General features: G+C 36.3%; 1 long non-coding RNA gene across 1 annotated transcript; it reads left to right on the top strand.

Moving 5' to 3' along the window:
* Positions 1 to 25,698, top strand: LOC141575280 (uncharacterized). The gene is made up of 3 exons (XR_012502752.1): positions 1 to 131; positions 20,914 to 21,011; positions 21,531 to 25,698. It is a non-coding gene; the product is annotated as an uncharacterized LOC141575280 (long non-coding RNA).
* Positions 25,699 to 26,889: the final 1,191 nt, after the last annotated feature.

A 26,889-nucleotide genomic window follows, 5' to 3' on the forward strand; every position in this document is an offset into this window, starting at 1 on the left:
GATCACAGATAAGGAAATCAAGGTTCCTTGCCTTTGCCAAGATCATAAAGACACCAACCAGCTACCTTGGAGACATCTTACCGAAAAGGAATCAGCCTGCCTGTTCCCAGAGAGCCTATTGAAAGCACCAGGTACCAGAGACCCAGTCCCTTGTTTAGTTAAGTTTTATTAGCCTGTATCTTTTATGACCCTGAACCCCAATTTTTATCTCTCTTGTTTTTGGTTCTCTGCACTGAATTTCAGTGATAACTCAGTCCGTTGCCCCCATGGACTGTGGTGCTGGACCTTCTCTCTTGCTTCCCAGCCCAGCCTCAGTGAGCACCAAGCTTTGGACCTTTTGTATCTGTTACAGCGTTGGCTACAAAATAATTAAGTGAAATAGCTAAGTACTAACCCAAGTCACACACACCAAACCTGGTGTTTTTGCTGATTTATCATACTTTTCCAAGTCAACAATATGATTGTCATTACTATTATGAACAAAAGTGTGACTTAAAACAGATTTTGATTCACAGATAAAGGCAAATAATTATGCATTTACATGTAATTTAACTTTAACGTCATGCCATTGCATTTTAAGTCTTATAGTCTTTTTCTTCTTCAAAGTAATATTTTAAATGTTTTTGAAATCAAGTTGTGATCAGAGCCAAAGACTGCACTCACTTAATCATTCATGTAGTTACTGATCACAATGTTTTTTAGTCAATTGCAAGAAATAAAGGCTATCTTGTATACTATTGTATAGATGTTCATGATTAATTCTATCAGTTTCCTATTATTGAATATGTAGATTGTTTTCTTCTCTTTTAACTGTAAATAATGCTGTACTGGTATATCTGTAAGATAAATTCCTACAACTTGAACTGCTGGTTCAGAGGGCATATGCATTTGTATTTTTTAAAGGAATGTATTTTATTTTATTCTGAGATGGGACATAAATTCTTCTTTTATTCTTGTTTGTGCTATAAATAATAAATGAATTCAAAAGGAAAACAAAAGGGTAATAGTGAAAATATTACCAGTTCTATCTTTTTTTGATAAGCAACCACTGTTACCAGCTCCCTGAATATCCTTACAGAGATAATCTATGTGAACACAAATATGTATGTATATTAGGAATTAGAAAATTCCTCTTTTTTGGGAATATTTATGTTTTCTTCTGTACTGTACTTGTGAGAGCCCAAAGGGTCTTGCTAAGACGCTCATTGAAAGAGAAATCCTCAGGCTCTTATGTCACCCTTCATGTTAGGAGGGCACTTCAGTATTGTTTCATCATTCAGTGTCTGACATACATCATAATTATGGGAGATCCTACCTCTAAAAGTTGTGTTTCTATTGATCTTCACTGTATCTGTCTATTCACTCTGGAGGGAAGGAAGGCCGGGCTAGAGGGAGCTACACTGCCCTTGTCCACAGTTCTTAAAACATTATCCAGTCCAGACTGTTCTCTATGCCAGAGACTATACCATATCACAAAGTCTGCCTTTCCTTTCCCCCATAGTAAGAATTTAAACTGGGTGCATGATTGCAGAGCTAGGAACTATGTTTCGTAAGCTCTCTTCTGGTGGGTGTGATCATGTGACTGAGTTACCACTTATGGTGTCAGAGTGGAAGTGGGGCATGTAAGCTACTACTTTAATTGTTTACTCTGCATTTCTGTTCATTCTTTCTCCACAAACTGGCACATAGATACATCCTCAAGCTTTGAATATGTGGAATAGTCCAATGATGTGGTGAGCAGCAAGACAGAAGGAACTTGGGTCTCTGCATGATTGTGTGAAGCACAGATGTCCCACCGATCTTTGTTGCTCAACTTGGGTGGTTACGTGGGAGAGAAATAAATGTGTGCCTTCTTTAAGCCACTGTCTTTACAGAGTTTGTTACAGAGCTCATCCTGTACCTTGACTAGTTCAGCTCCATGCCTGGTTATCAGCAGGCAGCCTAGGGTTCCTTTGTCTTCTGCTGTGTCCCATGTAAATGTCTCATTTTGGTGGAGCACAAAATAATTCTACTGTTTTTGTGCGTGCATGTTTGAAAATACCTTTATTTGGCCCTTCTACTAGATGGATAGTTTGATTAGGCATGTAATTCTAGTTGGGAAATAATTTCCCTTCAGAGTTTAGAAGTTACTGCCATTTTCTTTGTTATTCTAGGAAAAGTTTATTTTGATTTATAATTTTTCTCTCTTTATTGAGGGTTTTAATATCCCCTTTATTTTGGTAAGGGTATGAAATTTCTCAGCATGAAATTTCTCAGTATGAAATTTTAGTGTGCATCTATTTCCATCCGCTGTGTTTGGCATTCAGTGGGCCCTCTCAGTGTGACCTTTAATCCTTACAGAATTGCCTTGAATTATTTGATGGGTGATTTTCTCCTGTTTTCTCAGTTCTTTCCTTTGTAACTGCTGTTTGGTTGTTTTGTTTGTTTATTTGTTTGTTTGTTTGTTTTTGGATGTTGAACCTCTTAGTTGCTCCTGTTTTTTTTCTTTTCCTCTTTTTACCTCTTTGTCTTTTTGCTCTGTTCTCTATGAGACTTCCTCAAATTAACCTTCCAACCCATCTGTTAATGTATTTCATTTCTGCCATGAAGTTTTTAATTTCCAAGATCTACTTTTCTGTTCTTCGTATGCTATTCCTTTCTTATTATTCCCTGACATGACCGTGGACGCCATCCCTATATTTGGGAGGATGTCAATAATAGTTGCTTTCCTTTTGTTTTCTTTTTTTATCCTTATTGATTATGCTTGTTTTGATTGCTGTCTTCCTGTTAGTTTTCCTTAGATATTTGTAGATCCTTTCTTATCTGCTTACAGAATAAGAATTTCAAAGCTGATTGAATGCTCTGAGTAGGGGAATGTGGCTTGCAGATTTATAGTTTCACAGTGGGGTGGTCTTGACAGATCATTAGCTGCCAACCTCAGATTTCAGTTTTTTAATACATTTCTTCTTGGGCTGATCTGGTGTCCCAGAGAAGGGTCTCCTAGCCCCCAGCCTAGAGATTTGGCTGTCAGAATTCTCGGAAGTGATGAGAGGATGGGGGTGGGGCTGGTGGTTCCAGCATTCAACAATCATTATTTATTCTCTACTTAGTGTCCCTGTTTTTGTTAAGTTTCCCAGGCCCACAACTGTGCTAAGTATGCCTAGCCCAGAGATTCTCCTTTTAAAACTTTTCTGAAGAATAATCTTTCATATTTCTTTTGGGGTAGGGGAGGTACACTTACTCTATGGACTGGAGTATAGAAGGACATCAAGAATTTTGAAAGATTCCTAGACAACTTTTACCATATTCTCTTTATTTTATTCTTTCCCCACCTAGTGTTCCCTTCACTCCTGTTTCCAGAAATAGCAGAAACCCCTGGCATTGCCAGCGTCTGAGCCTTTTGAGAACTCTTTAGTATAAAGTCAGATTGTTTCTAACTGCTCTGCAGACTTAGGAGATGGCTATAGAAGATCTACTTAATCAGTGGCCATTTTCCTATATGATTTTTTGTTTAAAAAATCAGTAGCTATTTTCCTGTCATTTTTGAGAGAGTATATGTTTTTGGTTTGTTTTAGGTTTTGTTTTGTTTTGTTTTGTTTTAAGGTCTCATTTGATTCTACTTCAAGTAGCAATGAATTTAGATGTGTTTTTTCAATCTACCATTTTAATCTGGAGCTCTGATGAGTGCTTTTATTAGTCATTTACTTTTCTCTTAGACTAGCAGAGAAGGTTTAAAATGATTTACCTTCCCTTACATACATTCTTCTATGAAGAAAAAAAACGAAATTTTATTATGAAAACTGATGGAGAGTATTAAGAAATAGTTATATTCTCTTATTCAGGGAATTAATTTAGGCCCAGAAGAATGCAGTGAATGGGAATGATAAAATCTTAATGAATCTCCAACAATTTTCAGAATCTACTGTTTCATATTCCATTTATTTAAAAGGACAGAACTTGTGCCAAACATGTACTTGGGATAAAATATGAAACTAAAACGCTGACAGCAATCGCCAAAAACAGAAATTCATTCACAGAAAAATGATATAAAAGAAGTTAATCAGAGGGATCAAAACTCAGAAAATGGATTTGTTTGCAGGCAGTAGTACATCTGCAGGTGACAAAATTGTAACAAGGTCTAAAGATACTGAAAATTCTCTGTTCGTTACTAATTGGCCTTGTGCCAGTATATATCCAAGTGAAAGAGAACCTAATCTATTTATTTTACTACTTTTGTCTAAATTTTGTGTCTACATTAGTATTGGCCCCAAAGTGCTTCTCTTTTTAAATTTCATGTTGAATTCACTAAATCACTAACCAATGGAAATAAACATTCCATATCCCCTTGCAGCTTTGAAATGAGAGGTTTCCATGGCATTCAGAATTATCTGGCTCTGTGAAACCCATTAAAAAGCCTGAGAGATAGAGAGGCTGTAATTTTAATCACTCAGGTCCAATATAATCAGCTGTCCAACTACTCGTCAGTTCAAACTGCAGCTTTACTCCACTGCCTCCTTGCTTCTGAGGTGCCTCTCTGAGGATCAGTCACATCTGCCAGGGCAGAGAGGGAGGATGAATGAACTAGATTCTGGTTTGCAAGCCAACTGTCCTGCACAGAATGAGATCATTTCTAACAGAGGAGCTGGTGGGGCCTCTGACATATACAGGGTGTTAGCTGTTGGCATATTTGAAGTGGGCTCTGGGGGCGTGTTTCTGCACAGAGAAACCTTACCTGGGATCCGTTTATAGTTTCATTCTGGATGCATGAAGCACCAATGAAGTGTGGTTCTTCATGATCAAACTCTTTCTAAAGTTACATAAATGATTCCCATGGTCATACTGTAGGACCCAGTAGAATCCATACTACATGCTCTCAATCCCCCTTTCCTGTGAGTGTTGTTTCACAAGATCTGACTCCTTGGACATTGAAGGCAGATAAAGGGTACTTGAAAAAGACTGCCCTTAGGAGCCCAATACATTTTGGTGGGATATTTATAATATTCAGAGCACAGAGACATAGATTATGCCATTTAGAGACATTTTTAACCCAGATCTACCATAGTGCTTTGTGTTTTTAAGTGCTTCAAGGTTATTCATGACAGGTAGTGTCTATTTCCAACAGTCTTAGAACAGTTTTGACTAATCCCAGGCTGGCACCATCTGAAATGAAAAATAAAAACAGCCTATACCTTTCGCCATAGTAATCTGCTCTTCTAGGTTGTCCAGGATTAGTTAAAGAATCTTACTTTGTCTCTCGTGCAGATTGGCTTTTCCCTCTGGCATCTCTCTCTTTTTTTTTTTTAATTGAAGTATAGTTGATTTACAATGTTGTGTTAGTTTTTTGTGTACAGCATAGTGATTCAGTTTTATTTATATATATATATATATATATATATATATATATATATATATATAAAAATTATATATATATATTTTTTTTCTTTTTCACATTCTTTTTCATTATAGGTTAATACAAGATAGGGAATGTAGTTCCCTGTGCTGTACAGTAAGACCTTGTTGTTGATCTGCTTTACATATAGTAGTTTGTATCTGCTAATCTAAACTCCTAATTTATAGCTACCCTCCCCTTTCCCCTTTGGTAACCATATGTTTGTTTTCTGTGTCTGTGAGTCTTTTTCTGTTTTGTAAATAAGTTCATTTGTGTCATTTTTTTAGATTCCGCATATAAGTGATATCACATGATATTTGTCTTTCTCTGTCTTTCTCTGTCTGACTTACTTCACTGAGTGTGAATATTTCTAGGTCCATCCATGTTGCTGCAAATGGCATTATTTCATTCTTTTTTTGTGGCTGAGTAATATCCTATTGTGTGTGTGTATATATATATATATATATATATATACACACTATACACACCACATCTTCTTTATCCATTCATCTGTCTGTGGACATTTAAGTTGCTTCCATACTTGGCTATTATAAATAGTGCTGCTATGAACATTGGGGTGCATGTATCTTTTCAAATTAGAGTTTTCTCCAGATATATGCCCAGGAGTAGGATTGCTGGATCATATGGTAAGTCTATTTTTCGTCTTTCAAGCAATCTCCATACTGTTTTCCATAGTGACTGCACCAAATTACCAACAGTGTAGGAGGGTTCCTTTTTTTCCACACCCTCTCCAGCATTTATTGGTTATGGACTTTTTCATGACAACTATTCTGACCTGTGTGAGGTGGTACCTCATTGTAGTTTTGATTTGCATTTTTCTAATAATTAGCAATATTGAGTATTTTTTCATGTGCCTATTGGCCATCTGTATGTCTTCTATGGAGAAATGTCTATTTAGGTCTTCCACCCATTTTTGGATCCTCTGGCATCTCATAAAGTTTTTATGGACATGGGAAGGGCCTTGAGAAAGCAGAGCTGTGATGACTGGTTTGTTTACACTGTTTCTCATCATGTCCTGTCTGGGTTTTTTCTCCCTTCTCTCATTTATCCCAAATCCCCAAATGCCCTTAAACTCTTTCTACCTCTTCATCCCTGAGTTTCTTAAGAAATGACCTGTTAAATTTGTTACTGATGAGTAGTTGTACTGTATTTCCTATTAATGTTAGCATTCTGGCAAAGAGTAATGTAAGAAAAAAAAGTGGATCCAAGGGAATGCTCCTCTTGCTGTGGCATTTCAGATGTCAGTAAAAAGCTGGAGGAAGAATCTGAGGGAGGGTGGGTGGGTGGGTAGGTTGGGCAGAAGGGTATTCTTTGTCTTCTTGAAGTTTCTGCCTACCCTCTCAGAAACATATCGAGGTATTGGTTGGATTTCCTGATAAAACACCATGAAAAGAGATGGTGACTTGAGGGAAGTGCCTAAGTGGGAACTTTTTTTTCCTCTCAGCATTTTCTGCTTGAAGAACAGCTCTAGGTTTTGCAGAATAAATTAAATTGATAGTAGAATAAGTAGGCCAGACAGGTGACTTCAAATTAAATAAAAATCATAAGCCAGTATATTCTGCTTTCATTCTGACACTCAAAGCTCTTCTCCCTTTATATTAATCACTTAGCAATTCTTAGAAGTCAGCATTATATGGGCAAAATACTGTTCATTAACCAACTCTTTACAGAGAGAATGTATGTGAACTGATTTCCTGTAAAAAGGAAAGTTATTATTGGAACTTGAAGATCCTATGTTACAGTAAGACTTACTTTGAAAAATACTTCACAATACAGCTTGGAAAACTCTCCATTATACAGAGAAGACGATAGAGTCTCCAAGATGGTAAATCATTTGTCTAAACTCATAAAATGTATTCAGCAGAGCTTTGATTAGATTTTCTTCCCCTGTCAGCGTTCTTCCCATTGCTCTGTGCTGCTACTTCTGTGCAATAACAGTATCCCACACACCTTTCAGTTGGTTTGATGTGAATCACGAAGTAAATTTCACAAAAAGAAAGAGACAAGAAATCTTTGAATCATTCATTAGGCAGGTTATGAAAATTCAAAATATTAAAGCACTGGAAAATTCTACGTCCTCCAACATTTTATCTTGAATAATTTCAAACCTGTAGAAAAGTTAAAGAAATAGTACCCCAAAAACCTGTAAACCACTTACTAGATTTGCTGATTGTTAAAATTTTGTCATATTTGCTTGCTGTTTCTCTATTTACATACATACATTTACTGAAGTGCTTGAAAATAAATTGCAGGCATCATGACACTTTTCTCCTAAATGCTTTCTAAGAGTAAGATTTAATAATAATTTTCTTATAAAATCAAAATACATTAATGAAATAGAACACATTGCTATAACCTGTGTGAGGGGGTACCTCATTGTGGTTTTGATTAGTATTTCTCCAATAATTAGCAATATTGAGTATTTTTTCATTTGCCTATATATAAAATATATAATACCTATTAACAACTTGTAGTTTAAAGTAAAATTAATCTAGGTAGTTCCCCTACATTTTTCTGTTTCCATAACATTGACTGTTGTATAGAGACCAGCTTGGTGCTTTTTTTTTTCCAACTTCCAATAATTTGGATTTATCTGATTGTTTCCTTATGATTAGAGCCTGCTTAAAAATTTGGGGCAAAATATCAAATGCATGATATTATGTCTTTCACAGTGCATCAGCTTTTTAAAGGTCACTTTCCTGATTTATAAATACTCTGTTTTACAGTGATAATTTGAGGCTATGTGAGTACATCTTCCTGAACAAATTTCCATTCAGTGGTTTGAGCATTCATTAATGATGAATTAGTTATCATATTGGTAGTTGCAAAACTGTGATTTTATAATTTATCTTTTCTTATACATTTATCAGTTTACATTCTTCTGTAAAGACTAACTTTCCCTCCTTAGTGAGGACTTACAAATTTTTTCCATTCAATGTGTTGTAATCTATTATTAAATACTGTTTTTTTTTTTTTAAATATTGGGATTGTTAAATACAAGCTTTTACAAAAGAGTTCCTGTGTCCTCATGACAGCTCTTCATCAGTGTTTTTGCACCTCCTTAGTTTCTGGTACAAAGCGTTATTTTGAAAATTACTTTGAAAATTTCCTGTCTGGTATCTGGTATTAGCTCCAAAGGGTCCTGATTCCTTTTAGTGAGGAATTGTGTTTAGAAATCTGTATAACTTTTTCACATCTTTTGTACAGAAGAGATAGGATTAAAAAATCTGATCTTTTTATCTTACATATTTTGCTTAAAAATATATCCCAGCAGTTACTGTTCTCAGTATCACTGTTCTCAGAAAGCCTGTTCTTAGAGATGGTTCTTATTCTTATACACAGCTGAATAATATACGATGTACCATAGTTTTTCTCCTATGTTTGGGCTTTAAGGTTGTTTCCATTATTTTTCTGTCACAAATAACACTAAAATGAGTAAACGTATGCATACGCATTTTTATATTATTGAAGTTACATATCAGGGTAGAGTCATAACGGTGGGATTTCGAGGTCAACAGATAAATACATATGTAGTTGTTAGATATTCCCACGGTCACCTTCATAGGGGTTTGCACAGTTTCTTATCCTCCCCCTAGAATGTAAGAGAGTGCTGCTTCTTTACAATCTAACCACAAAATATGTAGCCAGGCTTCAGAATTTTTGCTAATTGAATGGTATCAGTGTGGTTTAAGTGCAAATTTCTTTAATTTGGGTGAAGTGCAGCCTTTTTTCACATATGTAAGATGTCTTTATGTGTGTTTATAATTAATTGTTAGTCTCTTTTTCCAATTTTCCGTCAAGTTTTTGTCTTTCCCACTTTAAGAGTTCTGTATGTATTAGAGATGTCTTTAACAAGTGATATATTTTAAATATTTTTTCTAGTTTGGCAGTTCTCTTTTGTCTTTCCTTATAATTTTTTTCATGCAACATTGTTTTAAGGTTGCATTCATCAGTCTTTTAAAACTGCATCTGGGTTTCTTGCATCCATGTTATAAAAATGAAATCACATGTATCTCCTCCTAGGATTTATGTTTTCAGTTTTTTACCATTAAATCTCTGATCCATTTGAAGTTTATTCTGGTGTTTGATGTGAAGTGTGCATCCAGTTTTATCTTTTTCCAAGTGGCTAACCAGTATTTCTCACATCATTTATTTAAAAGTCTAGTTTTCCTTCAGTGATTTAAAATAACATCTTTATCATATGTTGAATTTCTATATGTTTTGGGGTCCATTTCCGGATTTTTCATATGTCAATTTATGCATGTATGAGTATTATGCCACTTTAATTATAGATAATTTCTAGTATGTTTTAATGTCTTGTAAGATTAGTTCTAGAGTTTGCCTACCTATCCTTACATGTTTATTTTTACAATGAAATCATGATAAATTTGTCCAGATCCAGAAAAAAAGGTGATATTTTTATTTAGATTATATTAAGTTCATATATAAACTTAGGGAGATTGCTGTTTTCTGTTCAAGAACAAGGCATGTATTTCTTATTTCTTGCAGAAGTGTTTTCTGATTTCCTTATGTAAGTGTTACACATTTCTTGTTAAGTTTACTCCTAAAGTTTTTTTGTTGCTATTTAAATGAGATTTTTTTCTGCTGTTGTAACTTCTAATTGATTATTGTCGTATAAATGAAGGCTTTTAATTCTTGTATATTAATATTATATACTTCTTAGTGAATTTATTGAGTGATATTTACCATTGATTGAGTTCTCCTGTGGTAATGTTACAGCATCTTCAAAGTGATCAGCTTACCTCTTCATTTCCAATCCTTTTTCTTCTAATTACTTTTTTTCTGATTTAACTGCATTGGTCAATGCCCAAGTACAATGTTAAATAGAGATGGACATAGTGGGTATGCTTACTTTGTTCCTTACTTTAGTAAGAATGACTGTTGTTTCCCCATTAAATAAGATACAGACATTAAATCTTAAGTTCTCTAGCTATAGCGCCATGTCTATCTCCATGTCCATTTCCACCTCCACCTCTGTACCTGTACCTGTCAGTATTGTCATCATCATCTCCATTCTAGATGGACACATAACATCCAGGGTAGGATTATAAAATCATGCTTAACACAAAGTATAGGACCTACACAGTACTAAAATTATTAATAACTAAAACAGTGTAGACAGTAGCAAAATGCAGGTTCTTACCTTGGAATGATCTCAGACAGTCAACACAGTTCCCCCAGATGTCCTTGCCCTCCCTCACAGGAATATCTTCTGCTCTGGATTTAGCATGCAAAGTTTTAAGCAATGTGTATGCAGCATTACTTAAACAGAGAGCCCTTTCAGCAGAACACACTCATTTTGTGTCCCTTTAGATACACAGCTTGTGTGATATTTTCTAATAAATAATGCCTTATAAATCCATATCTGAGTTGATATAAAATGAGCAATTATTCTAGTAAAAGGTCTATCCTATGCAAAGTATTTTGGAGATAAAGACTCTTCATGGTCTTCCTGCTAGTAAATTCCACTAATGTGTTTGTAGAAGGTCAACTTGTATGCAGTGAGGTTTGACTGAATTATTTTTTCCCTTCCTCAGAAGTCTCCAGTAAAAAAAGAAGAATACAGTACAGGCTTGTTGTATATAATTTTGATTTTTGTACAGGACAAGGAAGTATCAATTCCCTGTCATTGAATGTTTCCTAATGGAATAGATGTTGAATTTTTTCAAAGGCCTTTAAGCATCTGTCAAGGTAATTATCTCATTCTTCTCCTTAGATCTCTTACTATAATTTATTATATGAGTGGATTTCTATCATTGAGCCATCTTTGCATTCTTGAAATAAATCGCATGTGTTGATTATGCATTATTATTTATCTGAATGTAGTATGGTGTTTGCTTTTACTTGTGTGTGTGTGTGTGATATCTTATTTAGTTTAGGTATTATTGTTATACTTCATAAAAGAAATTTGGGAGTTTTTCTTCATTTTCTATCCTCTGGAACAATGTTTTAAATGTCTGTTCTTTGAAAACTAGGTGATATTTCCCTGTGAAATCATCTGGGACTTGTGCTTTTTTTGTGGGATAGTAATTTGATACCTTTGTTACTTCTATGGAAAATGGTTTGCTCAAGCTTTCTATCTTGATGGGAGTCAATTTTAGTAAATTCTGTTTTCCTAAATAATTATTTTATATATATATTAACATTTTTTGTGTAAATTGTATAGTATACTTTGATTATTTTAATTTCTTCTGTTTCATGGCTTTAAATTCATCCCATAGACTCTGGTATACTACGTTGATGTTATCATTACTCTTTAAGAAACAGGAATTTCAGTTTGTATTTCCACTTTCACTCATGAATTACCTTATACAGTGTATACTTCTATAAATCTTGAGGAATTTTCTGATTTTGTTATTAATTTTTGGTTTTATTGCATTGTCATCAAAGAATGTTTTTGTATTTTTATTTGATGTAACTTACTGAAGTTATCTTTACGACTTGGTATTTGGTAAAGAGTTGTGCATGTGCCACTTGTGTTGAAGAAGAAGGAATATGCTCTATTCAGGCTCACTGATATATATTAGAGTATATATTCTAATACTTACCTTACTGGTACTGTTGTATAGGTCTTGTATATCCTTGCCTACTTACTGTCTACTTGATTTGTTTTGGACTGAGAGTTATAACAGTGTCTTCTCTTTTTAGTGAGTTTTTCTCTATTCCTCCTTTACTTCCTTTTAATTTTTGCTTTATGAAAGTGACTGCTGTGTTTCTGGTACATAGATTTTCATGAATATTATATCTTCTTTGCGAATTGCGGCTTTTAGTCTGTCAGAAGAAAATTCAGAGAGATTTACTTGATGTGAACATTTTATTCAGCAAGAAACAAACTGTTCACAAACAAGGAGACTTCATACCAGAAAGTGGCCTGAAGCTCAGAGGCATGTCATTACAAGATGGCTTATAAAGTAAAGAGTAAGTTGTTAAACCTTACAGTGATTAGTTATTACAATGGGGGTTTCCAGGCAGCAGGGGATTGGTTAAAAGTGATTTTTTTCTATCATTTTAGGAAAATGACTTAAATTTCCTTTGTGAATATTAGAGGTATTTACACTAAGTTTCACTTCCATTCACTTATAGTAGCCTATGTAAGTTTCACATATGTAAACTAGATTGAGTTTTGCATATGTGGCTCAACTAGTTTGGTCTGCTTGGGGTATCTTCAAGCTTAATGTCCAGTTTATTTTAACAAATATCATGAACTGTATTTTTTTTAAACATCCAGTGCCTTTTGGTCTGAATTCTAGTCTGTTTGATAGCAGGAAATAGCTCCTGTTTTCTTATTGTTTTCATTTGTCTTTCATACCTTTGCTCATCCCTTTATTTTTAGGCTTTTTGAGTTACTTCATTAGAGGTGGTGTCTATTGCATGCAACATAGAGCTGGGTTTTGCTTTGCAAAAATTCCATGTTCCATTAAATAGACATCTAAGCAATTTTCATTTTGTCTTAAGGCAGTGGGCTATAAGAAATTACAGGAGTCAGGGAATTATCAATTATGTGCAGTAGGAAGAACACTTTATCTTACATTGCACTGTTTCTATCCCTAGTTACATGTTATGTGGTTGGTTTTAATAGAGTCACTTTAAGGGCGGAGTGAAATTTTTTTTAAGTTTGCATTTTGCAGGAAAATAAGTACCAAAAAGAATGAAAAAGGAATTTGAAACACTTTGCTCTAACTTTTATGTGAATATATTACGGGCTTAAAGCAAGTGTGAATCTCAAAGGATATAAAGTACATAAAACTTGGGAGATCAGGTTCTACTTTCATATTCTCTGTTCACTATCAGTAAATCTTTGGGTAACCACTTAAACTCTCTAAACCTCAGTTTCATTATAGAGAAACTGGGGATAAAATTAGCTCTGCTACCTTCTTTTTAAAAATTGTGTACCCATCAAAATATCCATCTTCATTACCCATTTTTCATAAGGCCTCCTTCCCCAGCAGAGATTTGGTCATGTTACTTACCTGGTAAATCTCCTATAATGGCTTTCCTTTGTCTCTATGTGTTTAAATAATTAAAATATTCTATAAAATAATAAATCTACTCACCTTATACTTGTACTATTGTGCTCTACACTTCTGAGCTCTAGTCCTTTGGAAGTAAGCAGTCTCAAAATTTTTCTGTTTTTAGTTTGTGTATGTGTCGGCAGGGGTGGTGCTCATTTACCTTCATTCCTCTGAGTAATATAAACATACTGCTCTTTCCTGTTGCTTCTCCAATATGAAAAATGAGGATTAACTCAAATTGCATCTTTCCTTCCATTCCCAATATTTAATGGTTATATTATTTTTTGTTCTTCCTACTTCTAACGTTAAATAACATGCGTATACCTCTCCTTATTGTTCCATCAGCTTTAGGCAGACCATACCTACCCTGTGCCCTCTCATTCCCTCTCTCCACTGCTTCCTCACCGCATCTTCTACTCTGTCAGCTCCACCTGGCATGTATATGGTTATGGCTCACTGTTCACATTCTCCACCAGACTTACTTGTTTATGGAAAGTCATAGGAGGAGATCAACTTTAAGAGAGTGAGCTCAAATGAACAGGATTTATGTTAGTCTTATTTTTATTTTGGGAATATACTCCAATTACCTTACCTTTTCTGGGTTCTAATATCATCCTTGTGCTCTTCAAAGGAGCATGAACCTTGCATCAAGGTTAAATAGATTATTTTCATTTAAAATCCACCTTTGTAGCTTTTTTCATTTTTGAACCCTGAGTTTCTTACATTTCTGTTTTCTTGTTGGGAGAGATTACTTTTATCATTTCCCAAATATCTTCCAACATTTTTCAGGTTTACTGACTGACTCCATTCTCCTTCTTGGAGATTTTCTTTTAGGAGCTTCACTTCCTCTTATAACTTGACCCATTCAAGGCTGATATTGAACTAGGACATACCAGTACAACTGTACTCATTTTTAAAACAGTGAAATATTTATGTGTCAGAAGCAAAATATTTTAACAGTATCTCTAACAAAATTAATTAGTAACATAAAGTTACATGTAAATGCATTAATTCAAATGTCATCATAGGATGCTGTGATGACCATTGTTAAGTGGGCTTTCTTTTGGTCACAGCAGCATCTGAGATGCTACCTGTCCCTTAGTCCAGGTAGGCAGCATAGCATTCTTTACATTGCACTCTGTGGTTTAGGCTAATCATTGATTTTTATATTCTAAATAATTTTATGTATTGTGTGTTAGTATCATAATCCTTGCACAAAGTTGTTTGTGAATTGTTTTGATATTTGTAAAATCAATAATTAATCATGAAATATTATCACTTCTTGGCCTTTTGACTAAGATCAAGTGTAATCATGAAATACTAAAACTATCTTTTTCCCCTTTTTTACCTCCTGGGTTGGTGCCACCATTTCATTTCATTTCACTGTCTGATTTTCCTTTTATTTTCATAGAGTACACCTGAGGTCTTCATTCAAAAAATGAATAGATGACAAAATCACATCTGAAAATAAATTTATTAAACAGTGAAACTTAATTGACAGTTGAGCTGAGCACAGAGTCACAGCTAAATTTTTTTTTCATACTCTGAAGGTATCACTTCATCATTTTTTAGCATCCATTATTGCTTATCCTCTTAACAGATCCAGATTGTTTACCTAACTCTGTTTTAGGTGCTGATGCTAATCTGATACTGATTGCTTTGTTGATGACATTGCTCAATGGGCCCTTTCAATGTAAATATTATGGCTCTGAGATATTTTCTTACATTACTCATTTGATGATTTTCTTCCCTCTATTTTCTTGCTTCTTTCTTTTAGATTCCCTAATAGTTGAATGATGAAGTGATGTTCTGTCTCTCATGGTGCTACATTTCTCAATATTTTAGCTTTGTTTCAGTTTTTAATTCACATGCTGAGAAATATCTTCCATGCAACTATCCTGTTTTCTATTAAATTTTTCATTTTGGAAATCATTACTTCTAACTGATTTTCTCATTGTTCTCTTTCCACTGCACTGTAAAGAGATAAGCAGTAGTCCCCTTACATGGTACCTGAATTTGAAACGTAGATCAAGGACATTTTCTATTGAAATACATTTAATTTCAGAAATGTGAGACATTTTTAACTCTATCATGATAGCTTTGGAATATCTGAAGGAAAATGTAGGAGGCAACTTTAATAAATTGTATTTAATAATTCTGCACATAACTTTTTGTTTATTGTGGGAGAATCATAATTATGTGTTAAATATTATGATCCTCAAGTAAGAATAGTTTATCTTTACCTAATTTTTTTTCCATCCTGTTTACATTAATCTGCATCACTATTTTGCAATAAAGTAAGATCAATCAATTGGGGAGAATAGTAACCTTTTCTAATATATGTTTGTTGCAATTGTTTTAATTAAATCCAAATCACATACCAGAATTCAAAATGACAGGTACCAGAGCCATCCTAGCCAAAGGCCATATGCAGTCCACATTTTCTTCTCATCGTTAAATTTTGGCATTCTAATGTCTCTCTCCTTTCTTTGCCCCGAAAAGTCATTGTTCTTTGATGGGCCTCCTGCAATCGATGAAATAAGTGCACTAAAAAAGTCTATTAGATAAGAAACCAACCTCTTGACTCCTCTGATTCACAGAGAATGTTAACAGGAAAGTTCACAAAAAAGTAATACCATTAATCTTGGCCTCAAATGCCTCAGGACCCACCACAGCCTGCCAAAGGTCATCGTAAAGAACATACATCGCAGTACCATCTGATGTCTCTTTATAGCCTGTTAAGTAGAAGTGGTTACTTGTTCCAGTTGAGCCACAAATTCAATTCCCTGCAGTAATTTGAGATGAATTTCTTTACTGTTCCCTTGTATTTTCCCCAGTCAATCTGTCATTTAGGACCGAGCAAAAGGGAATAGTTTGTGTAGCTGGATGCCTGGACACATTTAAAACGAGGCAATGTATGTGATTATTCCTCCACCAGCTGTGAAGTTGTCTGGCCTACAGAAGATAATACTGTTACTTGGAACCATGAATTCTGCCACCAGATGAAAACCACGCTAGCCGTCTGATGAACCTCAGGAGAGACAGAAAAACCTTTCATCCCCAAGGTCTTTGAAGTGTAACAGAAACATTTACTGAAGGCATAGGTTCCTTTGCATTGTCTCAAGAAGAAAGGTATCTTTCTTGAGGACAAAGATGAGGCTGGTTTGTCTGTGGCACTATGGTCTTTCACATAGCAGCTGAAAAACTCACATTGCTGGGGCTGGGGTGGGGGCAAGGAGTAAGAGAACCCTGACAAGAATCAGTGTCTGTGTTTCACAACTCTAGAAACAAAATGTGTTATCTTTCATTCAGTGATAAAGTGAGAGATTAAACTGCTGCTGCTCCCTTCTCCTCTCTTCATCTGGGTTCAAAGTAATTACGGTTTTAGGTCAGATCTATGGTATAATAAACTTAGACTTTCTCTTACCTACGGAGCCAGGCATTCAGGCCTGTGCTCTGATGAGAAATGCTTATCATGTTATATATTTACTTTTTAAATGATTATATACATTTCAGATTTAGAGATTTCTTCCCTAAGAGTTTGCTGTCCATGATTCGCAGGTAAAACTGCAGTCGTTGGCTACTGGAGCATCCAAATATCACATGAAAACCTGGATGCAGGGACTATTCAAACAGATGATCTGGACACATTGTCACTACAGACACACTGACTGCATTGAATGTTTCTACCTCACCACACTGGCCAGTCTAGATGCCCTGATAGGCCTGACCCAGTAGTTCATCCCAAGCATTTAGTATGTATGTACCCCTCATACCAATCACCATCTCAGCCGGATCTGACAGCGCTGCTTTTGGGGAATAAGTTGAAGCTAAGATTGCGTAAAATTTCCAGCAGGCCAACTTCTCTCCTGTAGTTATATATTTAAAAAAAAAAAAAATTGGTTCTCAATCACTCTAGGCTCTGAATGCAAAACATCCAGGAATCACAAAAACAGTATCTGTTTTTCTTTTCTTTTATGAAGATTGCTGCCTGTAGGACTCTGGCAAGTAGTGTTTGGCTTGAGACATGAATACAGTCCAGAGTGTTTATTTACTCAGTCTTTCAGAAGTCAGTCCTGGAAGGTCTACAACTTGAAGCATCACAAAGATGCCTTCTCTTTTAAACATGACCTATTTTAACCTGAGTATAAGAACTGGATATTTTGATGGAATCTCCTTCTGTAAATTATGCTTAGCAATGGAAAATTATGTGAATCTGTGTCAAAATTTTAATCATCAGACTCGAGTGTGATGTCTTGGAGGAATTATACTGCCAGCTGTGTCTTTAATGAAATATGTTAATGCAGTCATTTGATTGATAATTACAGTCATCTCTCTTGGTATAATTTATAGTTAATACAGGTGGCCCAGGTGAAGCAGTTTGAGTAACAATTCCTTTCTGTTTGCTGCAGCATCTCTGCATTCCCTGGGTATGGAAGGAGTCAGAGGACACCTGGCGTACCTTCCACAGCCTCACCTGTGGAACACTGACTGCTTTGCGCGTAACATGTTTGATGTTACATTTAACATGTTTGATCAGTTTTAGCTGTGATAGTTATGGTTTTAGGCTCCTATGAAATGGAAGGTCATTTTAAAATGAAAGATAATTTGTTTTATCTGAGAAAGAACTGACACAGTGTTTTCATTAAAGGCCTTCTTTTTCTTTTTTCTTTATCTGAATGGGTACTGTTCCTGTCATGCTGCCATCGTTACTCAGGTTGCTCTCAAACTCAGGTGTGGGCATGCACGTATCCTTTGAATATAAGAGCCAATATCAGCTGCCTAAGCACTGCCTTTCACAAAATATGGAGATAAAATGACTTGTCTCCGCTACTGATTTCCCAGGCGAAAGCATAAACACATGCCATAAGTACTCATTCAGAATTGACCTTCACGAAAAACCTCTATGAGTTAATGCCTCATACAGATGCTCTGAATTTAAAGATCAGGTGATTTATAGTAACACAAAAATACTAGACTGTGGTTAAACATTAGAAAGTCATTTATCAGTTCTGTTACACTTATTCTTTCCTATCCTAAGAACAAATGATTTAGTATCATGTTTTTATTCCAACTTCTTCTCTACAATGGGATTTCTAGGATATCTAGTTTAATTTCCACACGTAGCAAGACCTCCCTCACAAGGAATGAGACCTAAGCACATTGAGTGGTATTTTCTATGAAGTTTTGTGACAAACACTGTAATAGAAATTCTGTTACTATAATAGGGATAACAGACACCTTCTAGTTGACAACTCTGATATATTAATGGGAAAATGAATTGTGATTTGGAGTACATTGAGTTAAATCAGCTGTAGATTTGACTTCTGCTTGCTGTGTCACTGTGTATTATTTTCAAACCGTGTAAATGACTAAGAACAACTAAAATTTAAAATGATTTACTATTACACAGTGACAGGAAAAAAGAGAACATGCTTAATGGCACATTAATTAATGCTGGATTCAAATTGAATTCTATGAGAGTCTGCAGAGGCACTGGGGAGTTGGTTTTAGTCTTTGCAACACAGTGAATAAAATAAATTAATGATAAGGCACAGAGAATGCTGTCATCTGTGTCAGTCCATGCTATAGGAAGGCAAGTGCTTATGAAAAAAAATTTCTCTGCAGACAAAGTAAAACTCATAACTGTCAGCAAAACGGTAGAAAGGAAGGTAGTATCCTAAGCTTTATGGAAGCTTTTACTCAGAACTCCAAAGTAGAAAATCTTCCCTTCCACGCTTTTCACCCCATGGAGATTATTGAATCCCTATTTTGTGTGTGAAGTTCACTAATGGAGAGGTGCTGAAAAAAGATGGAAATTTAGGCAGTAAGTCCTTTCTTCAGGAGAGAATATACACGTACATGCACAGGCAAACAGAGAACTTCATGAAGGTGCATGTACCTTTAACTGCACACGTAGCTCTGTTTGAGGGCTGTTGGGAGAGAGTCTGGCTATCAGAACCTACTCTAAGACCCCTCCAAGATGCCAGCTCATCTCATTGACCCCCAAATTCCCATAATCTCTTAAAATTTTATAAAAACTGGCCAGCCTTCTCTCCTTTCTGTGGTCATATTCCTGAATTGTAATGTGTCATCCTGTTCTCTTTTCTCCCCCTTTTTTGTGTTTTCTCCTGAAAATCTTCTTGCCCCTGACCTGACACAAGCCCATCCCCTCAGATTCCTCTTTACCAAAGGACCTGTGCTTCTGGCCAGGTGTCTCTACCCAGCTACATGCAGTTCCGTCTGTTGGGGGCTTACCGTTCTCCTGTGGTATCTCCATCTCTCTAGAATAAATTCTTCAGAGTTAGTTTGGTGTTAACCCTCATTACTTAAGGGTATAGCTGGGAGTGAGAAGCAACTAATACAAAAATAAATGCTTGTGGGAAAGATGTGCAAAATCCCTTGGGAATGTTAGGCAAATGTCAGTTTATTATTCTAAGCTGAAATGCAAATACATCCCATCTTGATTTCACCTTAACCACTTACTAAAACTTAGTGAAATTATTGGCACGTTAATGGATTTTCTGGCAAGTATTTCCCTCCTTCTATGAAATAACCTAGGCCATTAAATCTTTCAGTAAATGATTGTGAGTCATTTACACAAGTTTAAAGATAATTAAGGCTTTTCTTATACTACATGAATTGCATGGAGATACAGGTATAATTGGCAGTTCAGATATTCCCTGAATGATTCCTCTATAAATTAGGACAGTGATTCCATTTGAACTTTGAAATGGAGAGGAACAAACTTTACTTTTAACAATTGTCTTTCTCTAGTTTGAATTTGTAGATTCATATGTTTAGCATTTTGTAAAAATAAAAGCATGAGAAAAGAGCTTAATAGAGAGGAAAATTAAAGAAATATTTGCCCCAGTAGGTTAGCTGTTTTCTTTTCTGCAGCAAATGTATATACTTTTAAAGAGCTTTCTCAGTTTAAACTCATCACATAAAAATTGGAGAATATCATGGAAAGTGATTATTCCTGGAATATATCCCAGGATATTACTTACTAAACTTTTCCTAGGAAAATCTATTTTGATTTAAGCCTAAGCTCTGGGTCAGATTCTTCTAAAGGCGATGAATATGGGGATTATTTACAGGGTAGGACTTTTTAGAAGTTGTTCATACATAAAATGTCCCATCCTTGATGCATAAACCTAAACTGGAACTAAATCTGCAAGGTATTCATGACAATTCATGCGAAGTCAGAATTATGCCAAGAAAGTGCACCCTTGCATACTGAAAATGGAAACCACTGCCCCTGCCCGGGTCCCTGCTCACTTATTAAGACGTTCAGCCTTAAGCAATAAAAAGCTTTTCTTTAAGAAACTCAGTATGCTTGTTAAGCATCTGCACTTCACAGCCCTGGGGGAAAGTTTACCTTCCTAGCCTACTCCTCCCCCTTCCCTTCAAATTCTTCGCTCCTCTTGATTACTTTCCCTCATTTCTCTGGGAATGTGCTGATTTTTTCTGCCTCTGCGTTTTTCTCAGACCACATGGAGTGTTTCATCATTAAAGGACCTGCTTAGATTTTCCCTGTACCGTGAAGCTCTGGCGGATCGCCCCAGAGCTGCCTCCCCCAGCTGCAGGTATGGGCTCTTGTGATCTACGCTAATACACAAACCACCTATTTGGCCTTAATCGTTAGCACCTGAGTATCATTAGGTTTGTTGCATTAGTTTTTCTCTCCACTCAAACAGCAAAGTTCCTGAAGTGGGCAAGAATTCTGATTTTTTTAAATCACCCCCACCTTCTGTTATAGTGCCTTGTTCATTATGTGTGTGGAATGGATACTAGCTTTTTGACTGATTGCAAGAAAGGATTAAAAATACTGTGAACACTTCATGCAGACGTCATGTTCTTTGAGTCTGGCCTGAACTCTGCTTGGACTGAAGTGTCAGGCATTGATTCAAACCCCATGTGTGCAGTGCTCCTCACAGAATGGGCTGCAGACCCCTGCTGGAACAGGCACCGTTTGCCGGCAGCCCCTGCCTGGAGCGGAAGTTGCATCAGAATGTGAACAGACTGTGTCACCAAGCACACTGTAGGGTTCAGCCGTCTTTTTTTTTTTTTTTTTTTTAAAGCAAGACTTTCTGCTCTTTCCACAGTGCTCGGGCTGCAACAAGAACCCGTCGCCTGGGTGCGTCTACTCACATTGGCCTGCTGGGGCCCGAAAACACTGCTGCTGCGCTTAGCGCACCAGTTCATCAGTTCATCTCAGGGGAGGACTCTGGCCGCAACCTGAGCTCCCCAGTGAACTTGGACCTGCCGGTGAGGAGGGCAGAGATAGGAAGGAGACGGGAGGGGTCGGGGTGGAGATCAAGGCCTTCTCAATGAAGAAAGCAATGACACAGTGAAAAACACTGAGATAGACATTGTTTTTACAGCGAAGATAACGACATCTGCTAATGGACAGTTCTGATATATTAATGGGAAAATGAGTTGTGATGTATTGGATTTATATTCCAGCACAAGCTTATGTCATGTTGGATCCATAGCAAGTGGTTCACAAGTGCTACTTGAGCGGCACTGGTCTTACCTGGTAAGTGCACTAGAGTGTGAACACATCACATATGTTTCGTATAATGCTGTATATAAACTTCACTTCCTTGGATGTGTGATTTTCTTAAGCCTCAGTTTCTTCATCTATAAAATGAGGATAATCATATTTTCTTTATGAAATTTTCAGAAGGATTAAAATTTTTTAAATGCATAAATAGCTTTATCCCAGGATCTAGTACATCTTATCACTAAGTGAATGGTGCCTGGGTAAGCTATCTCTTATGTGCTATGTGCCATTCTAACAAAATATATGAGTTAATTATAAAATGGTAACATTTATTTTTATATTTAATTATAAATTTAATTAAAAGAAAACATTTAATTGTACTGAATATACTTTTGAGAAATCAGCGAACAGTTTCTCATGGCAAAATACAGGCTTCAGAAAATATGAACAGGTTCTATTAAGACTTAAAGGTGCTTTTCAAAAAGGAAACATGAGGGTGTGGTATAGCTCAGTGGTAGAGCGCATGCTTAGCATGCACAAGGTCCTGGGTTCAATCCCCAGTACCTCCATTAAAATAAATAAACCTAATTACCTCCCCCCAAAAAATTTTTTAAAAAAAGAATAAACAGAGTCAGAGTGAGTCACCCCTGTATGACGAGTAACTGAGGGGCAATTTGGAGGAAGGAGTGAGAGCATGAATCACCTGTGGGTGTCTTGGAAAAGGAACAGCATCACATAAGGTCCTAATTTTGCAACCTGGAGTTTGACCGCTGCAGATGTTGTCTTTGAGCACTCACGGTGCTCCACTGCAATCTACCATAGATCTAAACTGCTCTTAGTCATCAGTTTTCAATCCTGAGATTCACACTCCAGCACACAGGATTGAAACCTAGTCTTCTACTGAGTCCTCCGTCCCTTCTTTTTTCCACTTACGGAAAGTGGTGGGGAAAACCTGGGAATTCTTAGAGTACTACCAGGAGGGTAGCAGCAAATTTGGAAGATCAATAATCCTTAAACATAATGGTAAAACATACCAGCCTACCTACAATGGATCTAAGCTGTAGGGTATATCACAAAATATATTATGACTAACATACACTTAAGTGTCTCAGTAGTCCCACCTATGGGTGCAAATGGCACATTGTTATCCATATTTCACGGGTTTGTGCCCCATTTCCCCATCCCACTCCAAGCCCAACTGCAGAATATTTATCTGTATAACTCAGCTGCCCACTGTCTCCCCTGCTGTTCCTGAGAACTCTGGAGTATCTCACATATGCACACAACCAGCAGCCTCATGCATTCCTCTCAGTGACCACCCTCTGCCTAAGGAACTTTCTCTCAGTGCTCCCACCCTCCAGGTGCTGAATAATGTGCTATCCTGTTGCCTTCCCTCTGCCCTGGAGCTGTCTTGCATTTGATTTAGAAATGGGACAGTACCTATCCCCAGGTTGGTATTAAGCTTGGTCCCCAGAGTTCCAGAGCAGCAGAGGTAGGGCCCTAAGTCTTTTGTGAAAAACTGTCTTCAGCTTCTGCTTGCTGCCATCTCTGTGAGAATCAGACCTGGGACCAGGACATCCCACTGGTCCTTGCCACGGGCCTGCCTGCCTTGTCAGTCATCTGGCATCTGCACACTGAGAACAGATTTTACCCAGAGGTCCTCTTATCCCACGCTTACCAACTGAAACCAAGTTGGACCTATGTGATGATACCCTACTGTCAGTCCAACAGAGTGAGGAGACACCGCCGAGCCTACACCAAGATCCACGTAGACCAGTAGACTTTCGGTGTGGCTGGAATTAGGCAAATGTGAAATGAGAGAGGAAAGAGAAATGAAAAAATATGGGGCAAGAAAATTAATTAATTTGGGCAAACCATTAAAGCCCTTTAACAGCATGCTATGTTTGCATATTATTGGTAGATAAATGAAACTCACTGAAAGTTTTTAATACAGGCGAGTATTATGGTTAATTTTGTTTTTATAAAGATATCCTTGGCAGCAGTGTGAAAATGATTAAGCTGAGAACATGCAAGGAGGCTAATGCAATAGTAGAAGTAAGAAGTGATGGATGCTTGATAAAAGTCATGCACTTGTATTAACAATGCTATTATTTATTGTTTACTACATGGTAGGTATCAAACTGAAACCCAAAAGTGAAAAAATGAAATGGTTAAAAGCGTGAGCTCTTCAGTCAGACTGGATTTGAATTCTGGCTGGACATTTGTGACTTCCGTTATTTAACTTCTGTTTTTCTCATCTATAAAATGTGGGTAGTAACAGACCTATCATAAGTTGTTGTGACAATTAGGTAGATGTATGTGAAGTATTTAGAATAGTGTATGGCACGTAGCCTTATTCTTATTCCTATGCTTATTTTAATTATTATCATTATTTACAAAAATCATATAGCTAGTAAAAATAGAGCTAGGATTTATTCAAATTTTGGTTGTCTGACTTCAAGTTCTACCTCCAAATACTCTGCTATACAGAGGGACGTATGGGGGTGAGAATGAGATATAAACAAAATATAAGGCACAAAGGAGAGGGAAGTGTTCAAAGTGACTGGAGAGTTCTTATTTGAGCAACTTTCCGGGCACGAAGGGGACAGAGGAAACCACAGGAAAAACTTTCTTGAAGAAGGGGTTGATTAACAGTGTCATATGTGGTGGCATGTGGCAGGCTCAATTAGTGCTAGCAAGTGGCCAGATTTCCAAAAGGGATAGACAGAAAGAGAAGCAGGTATCCTTGATCAAAGATTTCTGCTCATCTGACTCAGAAGTCAGAACTTGGCAGAGCATTGCTGTGTCAGGGAAGCAGAGAGCTCTTACCTAGCAAATGGGATGAAACGTCATTCCAGTGAGAATTGGGAGGGGTTATTAACTGCTTTCCTCTTTGTTTTTGGAGGGAAATACCTATCTTCAATTCTGTAAATTCCAATTTTGTGATTCTCTTTATTTCTATAAACCCTGACATTTCAGTATGCTTGTGATATGCACAGACATGAGAAAAAATTTTACCCACACAGTCTTGATGGATTTATTTATAAGGTTTTTTAATGAGCTTTAGTCTCAATAGTGTACTGACACAAAACTAGAGTTTGACTTTCTCTCTTTTAAAAATGATGAAGTTTTCTTCTATTGTTGGTCTACTTTAAATAAGATGTTGTAAAAGATTTTTCTTTACTTTTTGAGTAATCCACTTACAAGGCACAATAGAATCTTAGAATTATTTCCTGTGATTTTTATTGGTATTATCATATCACTGATTATGTCAGGGAAGCAAGTCTTCTCATGTTTGAAAGAGTTAAAGTTTTTTTTTTTTTTTTTTACAATCATGTTACTTCTTATATTTACTTTTTAATCTTTTATTGTCACTTGGGTTAAATAGTTAAATATTTTTTCTCAATGGCTCATGATCGTATTTAATCAACTGTTCAAACTTTAAAACTTCTGATATTTTTTCTTCACAAAATAAAATCCTAAATGAAATTTCTTTCTTACAAGCCCATTTTATTGAGGTATGATTGACATTAAAAAATCTGTACATATTTAATATCTACAACTTAATGAATTTGGAGATAAGTATACATTTGTGAAACCATCACCACAATCTATGCCATAAACCTATCCATCACCCCCAAAAGATTCCTCCCACTGTCTTTCTTCTTCTCCTTCTTCTCCTTCTCCTTCTCCTTCTCCTTCTCCTTCTCCTTCTCCTTCTCCTTCTCCTTCTTCTTCTTCTTCTTCTTCTTCTTCTTCTTCTTCTTCTTCTTCTTCTTCTTCTTATTATTATTATTATTATTATTATTATTATTATTATTATTATTATTATTATTATTAGCAGCAGCAGCAGCAGCAGCAGCAGCAGCAGCAGCAGCAGCAGCAGCAGCAGCAGCAGACTTAAGTCTACCCTGTTAGCAAATTTTTAAGTTTACAATACGGTATTAACTATAGGTACTGTGTGGTATTATAGATCTGTGGGATTATTCATTTTGTGTAACTTAAACTTTGTAACCATTGAATAATACCTCACATTTCTCCCTCCCCTTAACCTGTGACAACCACTGTTCTAATCTATGCTTCTGTGAGTTTGACTATTTAGATTCTTCATATAAGTTGTATTTTGTAGTATTTGTTCTTCTGTGTCTGGCTTGTTTCATTCAGCACAATTTCCTCCAGTTTATTTATGTTTTTGTAAGTGGCAGCATTTCCTTTTGTAATGGCTGAATAATATTCCAATACAGGTATATACCACATTTTCTTTATCTACTTGTCCTGGGATGGACATTTACGTTGCGTCCATGTTTGGACCATTGTGAATTATGCTGCAGTGAATATGAGAGTGCAGCTATCTCTTTGAGATCCTGATTTTAGTTCCTTTGGATATATACCCAGAAGTGGGAATGCTGGATCCTATGGTAGTTCTATTTTTAATTCTGTGAAGAACCTCCATACTATTTTCTATAGTAGCTGCACCAATTTATATTCCCAGCAAACAAATTACCTTGCCTTTTGCATTATTTTTGTAGTGAACTCTCATCAGATCTTTTAACTACAGCCTATAAGTCTTTTGTCATCTATAGATTATTGGGGGTTTTTTTTAACTCTGATGCTTCCCTGAAAGCACTTGCTATTAGCTATAGGTCAGAATGCTCCGTCTTCAACAAAAAGAGGCTGTTTATGAGAATCATGGAAAGGACTATGCCAGGTACTATGAGATACAAGCTTCTGATGACATTGCTTAAATAACTTTGAGACCATACCACTGAACTGAGTCAGAATTTCTATTCCGGTCAAGATGGCAGAGTGGTAGGACCGCGAGCTTGCCTCTCCTCGCAACTACATGAAACCACAACTGAATGCTAAACAACCATCGAAAAAAGACTGAAACCTAGCAACAAAGATCTTCTGCATCTGGAAACATAAAAAGGGAACCACAGCAGGACAGTAGGAGGGGC

The sequence above is a fragment of the Camelus bactrianus genome, chromosome 3 (genome assembly GCF_048773025.1).
Source record: "Camelus bactrianus isolate YW-2024 breed Bactrian camel chromosome 3, ASM4877302v1, whole genome shotgun sequence".
Lineage (NCBI taxonomy): Eukaryota > Metazoa > Chordata > Mammalia > Artiodactyla > Camelidae > Camelus > Camelus bactrianus.